General features: G+C 41.5%; 1 long non-coding RNA gene across 1 annotated transcript; it reads right to left on the reverse strand.

Moving 5' to 3' along the window:
- Nucleotides 1-5,463: 5,463 nt before the first annotated feature.
- On the reverse strand, nucleotides 5,464-7,545 carry LOC140514908 (uncharacterized). Its single transcript, XR_011970772.1, has 3 exons — nucleotides 7,382-7,545; nucleotides 5,967-6,089; nucleotides 5,464-5,643 (listed from the first exon to the last, which is right to left on the reverse strand). It is a non-coding gene; the product is annotated as an uncharacterized lncRNA (long non-coding RNA).
- Between the last annotated feature and the right edge of the window lie 455 nt (nucleotides 7,546-8,000).

Genomic DNA, 8,000 nt, shown 5'->3' on the forward strand with positions numbered 1-8,000 from the left:
CAGAATATCAAAGGGACTAATGAAAAGAAATGCTTGGGAAGGTGGCCTAGCGCTACCAGACCTCAAACTGTACTATAAAGCAGCAATTATCAAAACCACTTGGTATTGGCTAAGAAACAGAGAGGTAGACAAGTGGAATAGACTTGGCACTCAAGACGCAGTAGGCAAGGAATATAGCAACCTTCTGTTTGATAAACCCAAGGACCCCAGCTTCTGGGATAAGAACTCACTGTTTAACAAAAATTGCTGGGAAAACTGGATAACAGTGTGGAGGAAATTAGGCATAGACCCATACCTGACACCGTACACAAGAATAAAGTCCAAATGGGTACATGATTTAGGTATAAAGATTGATACCATGAATAAACTGGAGAAGCAAGGAATAGTGTATTTATCAGATCTATGGAGAAGGGAAGAATTTTTTACTAAAGGAGAGATAGAAAGCATTATGAAATGCAAAATGGATAACTTTGATTACATTAAACTGAGAAGTTTTTGCACAACCAAACCCAATGCAACCAAAATCCGGAGGGATGTAGTAAATTGGGAAAGAATTTTTACAGCTAAGCTCGGGGATAAAGGCCTCATTTCTAGAATATATAGAGAACTGACTCAAATGTATAATCATACAAGTCATTCCCCAATTGATAAATGGTCAAAGGATATGAACAGGCAATTTTCAGAAGAAGAAATTAAAGATATCTATAATCATATGGAAAAATGCTCTAAATCACTATTGATTAGAGAGATGCAAATCAAAACAACTCTGAGGTACCACATCACACCTATAAGATTGGCAAACATGACAGAACAAGAAAATGATAAATGCTGGAGAGGATGTGGGAGAGTTGGAACACTAATTCATTGTTGGTGGAGCTGTGAGCGCATCCAACCATTCTGGAGAGCAATTTGGAACTATGCCCAAAGGGCTACAAAAATGTGCATACCCTTTGACCCAGCAATATCGCTACTAGGACTGTATCCCCAAGAGATCATAAAAATGGGAAAGGGTCCCACATGTACAAAAATATTTATAGCAGCACTTTTTGTAGTTGCCAAAAACTGGAAGTCAAGGGGATGTCCATCAATTGGGGAATGGCTGAATAAATTATGGTATATGAATGTAATGGAGTACTATTGTGCCATAAGAAATGATGAACAAGAAGACTTCAGAGAAGCCTGGAAGGACTTATATGACCTGATGCTGAGTGAAAGGAGCAGAACCAGGAGAACTTTGTGCACAGCAACGACCACAGTGTGCGAGAGTTTTTTCTGGTAGACTTGGAATTTCGTAATAACGCAAGAACTTCTTAAAAAAAAAAAATCCCAATGGTGGTTCTCAAGGCAAAATGCCTTCCACACTCAGAGAAAGAAATATGGAAGTCACTCACAAAATGTAGCAGATCATGTTTGTGTATGTGTATGTGTTTGTGTATCATGTTCTGATTTGTTATACGATTTCTTTCATTTATTTTAGTCTGACTACATAGCATGACTATAGTGAAAATATACTCAATAGGAAAGTATATGTAGAACCTATACAGAATTGTATGCAGTCGTGGGGAGGGAGGGGGGTAGTGGGGGGTAGGTGTGGGGGGGATAAAATCTCAATTGTATGGCAATGATTGTTAAACATTAAAAAATAAAAAAAAATTAAAAAAAATTGTTTTAACATGTAATTGGAAAAAATAAAATATTATTTAAAAAAAAAAAGTAAATGTCACAATGTAAAAGCCAATTGATGTTAATTGGTTAGATGGAACTAGGGCATAGAGCACCAGCAGCTAACGGTAGGGCCACCCCACCAGAACAGGGCTCAAGCCAATAGCATCAGAGAAGAGAAACTGAGCCTGCCCTCGCTCTTGCTCTGTGAGGATGAGAATAGAGCCTCAATTCCCGGGCTTGGGTGAGGAGGAAGCTTATATACCTGATGGAGTTGGAGGTGTCACAGAGTACTAGTAATGGTGTGAATGAAGGCCTTCCTTGGGAAACGCATTTCATGTCTGTGAAGTACATGTGCACTCTTGGTCAACATTGGTTTGTGCTCTGAAACCACAAAGGAAGAGCCCCCGTCCCCCATGTCCGTAGACCTAAGACTAATCACACTTGTTCTGTCTCACAGGTGGGAACTTGACCAAAGGCCTATCCTTCAGACCCTTCCTGATCAGGCCTAGCTTCATAGACTCCTCAGTGAGGCTTTATCTTAAAGTCACATTTCTTAGGCTACGAATCTGGATCTGATTAAAGTTGATCTTCAAACCATCTAGGGGAATGACCTGGACCTTCCTGGGGCTGGGGCTGGAGTTCTTAGAGATAACGGACTTGTCACGTTGGATCTCCTGAGACTATAGTATATCCCTCCTCAGCACTTTCTTCCCCCAAGATGGAATGGGACCTTTCTCTTGGAATAAAAGGACAAGTCACAGATGCATGACCACTATCCTTAGAGGGAACTCTGTGGTGCAGTGGATAGTTCTAGGCCTTGAGTTAGAAGATCTGAATTCAAATCTGATCCCAGATACTTAGTAGCTGTATGACCTTTAGGAAGTTACTTACCTGTACTCCAGTTTCCTTGACTATAAAATGGGGCTAATAATAGCACAATGTCTGGCACAAAGTAGGTGCCTAATCAATGCTTGTTTTCTTCCCTCCCTTACCTTGTTCTGTGCTCCCTAGTGCTAGACATCTGGAGACAGGGCAGGAGTGGTCCAGGGCAGGAGTGGGGCTGAGGGGTACAGGGCATTGTCTGTGGCCCTTCTGGGCCTGCATCCTGCATCCATTTCATCCCCTGTCCCACTAAGATTCTGTGCCTCTCAGTACACCTGTTAAGTACAATGGGCTACTTCCAAGTCACTAATTGGATCATAAATTTAGAGATCTTAAATGTCAGAGAGATCATCTAGTCTTATCCCCTGATTTCAAAGATATAAAAAATTGAGTCCTAGAGAGAAAAGGATTTATTGACCATAGACTATTAGATCTGGCAGAAGGGAAGATGAGTGAGACCCAGATAGGTTTAATCACTTGTCCAAGGTCACATGGGCTGAGCTGGGATTCAAACCTCTGACTTCAGCTCTTGTGCTGTCTGCTGCACCATATTGTCCCTTTCTCAGGGAGAGCCCTTTTCCCTCTCTACCTCAATTAGCTGCTCTAGCTGAGCCCTGGCACTCTGGACCTTGGTCACATGGCTTCTCACTGTTCTTCTGCCTGGTCAGCCCATCCTTTCCTCTCAGATGGAAATGTCTTTAGGCCTTACACTCTTAGTTGGTGTTCAGGGAGGACTAGCACGTCTGGTGCGAGGGCTACTCATTCACTACTGGTGGCCACCTGGCACTCAACTGTCACCTGTGGCTCCAGCAGCCACACCCTGGTAAATGGCAGAGGGGCTAAACCAGGTTGAGGGCAACTGATAGGCCTCAAATCCTTTGATGAGTTAGGGGGGTGCCCCCCTCAAGCACATGAAGACTTTCCCCAGTGGAACAGGCAGACAAGAATAATTTGTTTCAGTGGCTATGAAGGTGGTTGAAGCAGTCAAGGTTTTCCACTGCATTCCAGGTCATCATCAGCCATTCTGACTTTGATGACTCTAGAAGAGAGTGAGGACGACAACTTTGGGCAACTCTGCCTCACTTAAATCCAATTCACTGGAAAATCATCAACTGGGATGTCATTGGTCCTCTTTTACTAAGGACAAACAACAACCACAGGACCCACGAGGGAACATTATGATGCCTGGAGTCAGTGATCAGGTGGTCAGTGCAGAGGCAGCCAGAGGCCCGGCCTAGCACAGTCCTGGTTACTCCTTCCTGAACTTTATGAAAAGAAGCAAACAGAAAAAGTCCACAGACACAGAACCAGAGGCTGGCTATTAGAGACAGAATGTAGAATGGGATGATCATGTCATAGTGGAAGTGAATGAAGGATGCTGGGAAGCTTAGATTGGAAGAGATGACTCAGAGCTGGCTCCAAGTTGTGGAAGAGGGATTGAACTGACTCTAATTGGCTCCAAAATGCAGAACTAGGAACAATAAACAGGAAGTGAGGAAATACACATTTATTAGCACCTTCTAGTGCCCAGCACTGTGTTAAATTCTTTCTAAATAACTCATTTGAACATCATCACAACACTGGAGGCAATCTCATTTTATAGTTGAGGAAATTGAAGCAAACAAAGAATAAGTGACTCATCCAAGGCCAAACAGCTAGTGTGTGACGTCACATTTGAACTCAAGTTTTTGTGACTCCAGGTCCAAGGCTCTATCCACTGAGCCACTTAGCTGTCTCATTAATAAAAGCTGTAGAGACAAATTTCAGCCAAATGATAAACGTCTAAAATTTTGAATAGGGCTGTTGAAAAGTGTACTGAAGTGATTCTGAGAGTAGGTTCCCTGCCACAGAGGTCTCAAACAGGGGGCACATAGAACCTTTACAGTGACAGGTTCAGCACTAGGAATTCTAAAATTCAGTGGCCCTTTGGTGGGGCTGCAGGAATTTTGGCCTTGGGAAACCATTCCTGCCCTTCTAGGGCTGACTATGGAATAGAGAAGGGCATTTCTTGTCCCATATCTGTATGGTGTTTGGAGTCCTAGGGCTTGGGACCCTCAAGTGTCCCCTCTTCTTGAGTAGGAGGCGTGCTGGGCGTTTGCTTTCCATGCCAGAACTCTTCTCTAGTGAATTGTGCTTCCCTTCTCTGTTAGGGTAGAATAAGATCCAGAGAAACAAGGCCTCTGAAGAGGCTCCCTATCTATTAGTGGGGTCTATGGATCTTAGACTGCCAAGGAACTGTCCTGCCACCTTTATGGGGTAGGGTATGCAGCTTCTCTGGAGGAAGAACATCTCTCCAGAGGATTCTACCTCTATGACCTGGGGACCTAGATGACCTCTTAGTTGCCCTTACCTAGTCAGGAGATCGTGTCAAGGCAGAAGTGTGACTCCCATGTTTCGACCTTGAAACAAGGAGAGGGAACAAACATTTATTAAGCACTTACTATATACCAGGTACTACAGTAAGGATTTTAAAAATATCTCATTTGATCCTCATCACAACTTTGGGACAGAGACTCAATCATTATCCCCATTGTATGAATAGGAAAACTGAGACACAGAAGTTATATGACATGTCCAGTGTAACATATCTAGCAAGTCTTCCTACCTTCAGGCATGATGCCTTATGCACTGTACTACCTTGCTGCCTAGCAAAGCTCTGCTCTCTGTCTCCCCCTCTCTCTCCTTTCCCTATCTCCCATCAGATTATGCTTCTGCTTTGTAAAAGGTGACCTTGCCAAGATTTAGGTCTTTACTCTCCTTAACCCTGACTTTGAAAAGTGATATTGATGTTTTTCTCCATTTTGGACAATCGTTTTATTTCCCCCTGACTTCGCCTCCCTACCCAATGACCCCAGTTACAAGTGATAAATGCAGACTGACAAAAGAAAGCAATCCAGTGACCACATCTGGACGTACATGCTTTCTCCCACCCCTGGGAGGCTTGCTTCACCCCAGCCATTCCAAGTTGTGACTAGTTTGTGGATTGAGCAGAGTTCTGAAGTCTTTTATTGTTGTTGTCTTTACATGTTGAAGTTCTTGCTTTTCATCAGTTCATCCAAAGTTTCTCATTCTTGGAATTCTTCATATTTATCATTCCTATAGGACAATCAGATTTCGAAACATTCATATGCCACAGTTTGTCCAACTCTTATTCCTCAGTTGATGGTATTCATTTTGTCTCCAATATTTTTGGCAATAAAAAGCTGTTATAAATATGTATTTGAAACTGGGATTTTTTCTACTTAAAAAGATTCTTGGAGTCTCTGAATGGTATTGTTATCACTTGGTGAAATGGTTTATACAATTTAATGATCAATTTGTTGTAATTTCAAATTTTTTTTTGATGAATTGACCCAATTCATAGCTCCCTCAATGACACATTAGTGTGCCTGTCCTCCCACAGCCCCTCCAACTTGTACCTTTTTTACATTTTTGTTATCCTTTCCAATGTGTTGGGTGTGAAGAGAAACCTCAGAAATGTTTTAATTTGAATTTTTTCTTCATGACTTGGTACATTCTTTTATGTCAAATTCAGTTTTTTCCTGAAAAAGAATGAAAATCCAATTGAGGTGAGTAACTTTGATTTCTGTCTGTCACTTTCCCCTGATGGCAGCTTCCCGTCAAGTGGTTGCTGTTTATTCATAGAAGTAAAGACACAAAAATGGAGTTTGCATCCTAATGAGGATATCAGTGACTCGTGCTTTCCAGGAAGGGCCTGAAATTATTAAAGGCAAATTATACCCACAAATCTGTCATACCGCCCTGAAAAGCAGAAGCTTTTATCTTGGCAAGAGAAATGAATCCTAATACACTCAGGCAAACTCAGTCAAAGCAAGAAAGGAACACTGTGCTGTCCAGTACCAATTAGCAGGGATTTGTATCACCCTTTTTTCTTTTTTTCCCCCCAAATGCCAGTCTCCAAGGAGGTTTGATTCACTTTGGTTCCTCCAATTATCACCCACTAAATGGTACCCATTTTGAATTGAGATGTTGAGTTTCCTTGAAGAAATCCCTTTCCCTACGATTTTACCTTCTGTTGGGACCTGGTTCTGGAGATGTGCAAAATGATCTTTCTGGTACAATTTGTCTCCTGTGAGTTCTAGTGTACCTGGTACAGTTGTATCTAAAAGATTATTCTTCTTTCCTGTGCTTGAACATCATGGTTATTAGTTCATTTACCAGAATTGTGCCTTTCTGGAGCAACAGGTGTGTTCTTTCATGGGCACATGAAAGTCTTCTCTTAGGAATGTACAGAAAGGTTTCTGGGAAAGTACCTCACATGTAGTTTTGCATATAGTTGCATTTAACTAAAGCTTTACCATTCTATTCAGTCCTCTCTAAAAGAAGGAATACAACCATTATGGCAATTACAAAGTTTAAGAGATATGATTTCTGGGTAAGTAATCATTTTATTAATAATGAAAGCATTTTTTATGAATAAAAAGATAGTCATTTGATCATCTCTCTCTTAGACCAAGGATAGTCATGATAGTGACCTTAGTTCATATGCCCATTGGAAGAGGGGTGTTCCTGAGGGTGGCAATCAACTCTGATTGGTTAACAATTAACAAGATAATATGACAATGAGGGACTGGACCTGAACTTTGATTATGTCATTTACTTCTAAGTTACCTCCAGCCTTGGGCGATCTTTTCAAAGAAATTATCCCCACTGAAACCTGAGTAGAGCACAATGGTTTCCCTACCTGTGTGGGGTCTAGATAAAGGAGGTTAGTTCAGCCTTCAGAGATTGAGGTCTTGAAATCAAGATAAAAGGAAAAGAGGGATACCTGCATTTCCCCAAATCATTGGTTATTAATAATCATTTCTCTTACCATGTCTGTCCCCTGTGGGATGGTTGAACAGATATTTCACATTCATCTCAGATTTGCATCGTCTGATAAATGCACAAAGTCAAGATCTCCTGGTAAACCAGTCTTAGACATCAACTGTTGACCAACTACAAAATCTTTTGGTGTTGGTGTTCTTCTTTGATAAATCCTACAGTTGAAAGAGTCATCTTCCACTGACAGTTAGCACCTGACTCTGGAACTGCCTATAGAATACAAGGTAGCTGCCAGTTAGAACTCACCATGTTTGGAGAGTTGTGTTTTTTTTTTTTTAATTTAAAATTTATTTAATTTTTTTAGGTTTCAACATTCACTTCCACAAGATTTTGAGTTCCAAATTTTCTCCCCATCTCTCCCCCCACCTACCCCAAAAGTGTGCATTCTGATCACCACCTCCTCCAATCTGCCCTCCCTTCCATCACACCCCTTCTTTCTCTTATAGCCTCCCCTCCACCTTCTTGTAGGGTAAGATAGATTTCCATACCCTATTGTTTGTGCATCCCATTTCCCAGTTGCATGCAAAAACAATTTTCAACATTTGTTTTCAAAACCTTGAGTTACAACTTCTCTCCTTTCCACACCTATCCCCACTGACAAGGCAAGT

This window comes from Notamacropus eugenii, chromosome 7 (assembly GCF_028372415.1).
Source record: "Notamacropus eugenii isolate mMacEug1 chromosome 7, mMacEug1.pri_v2, whole genome shotgun sequence".
Classification (NCBI taxonomy): domain Eukaryota; kingdom Metazoa; phylum Chordata; class Mammalia; order Diprotodontia; family Macropodidae; genus Notamacropus; species Notamacropus eugenii.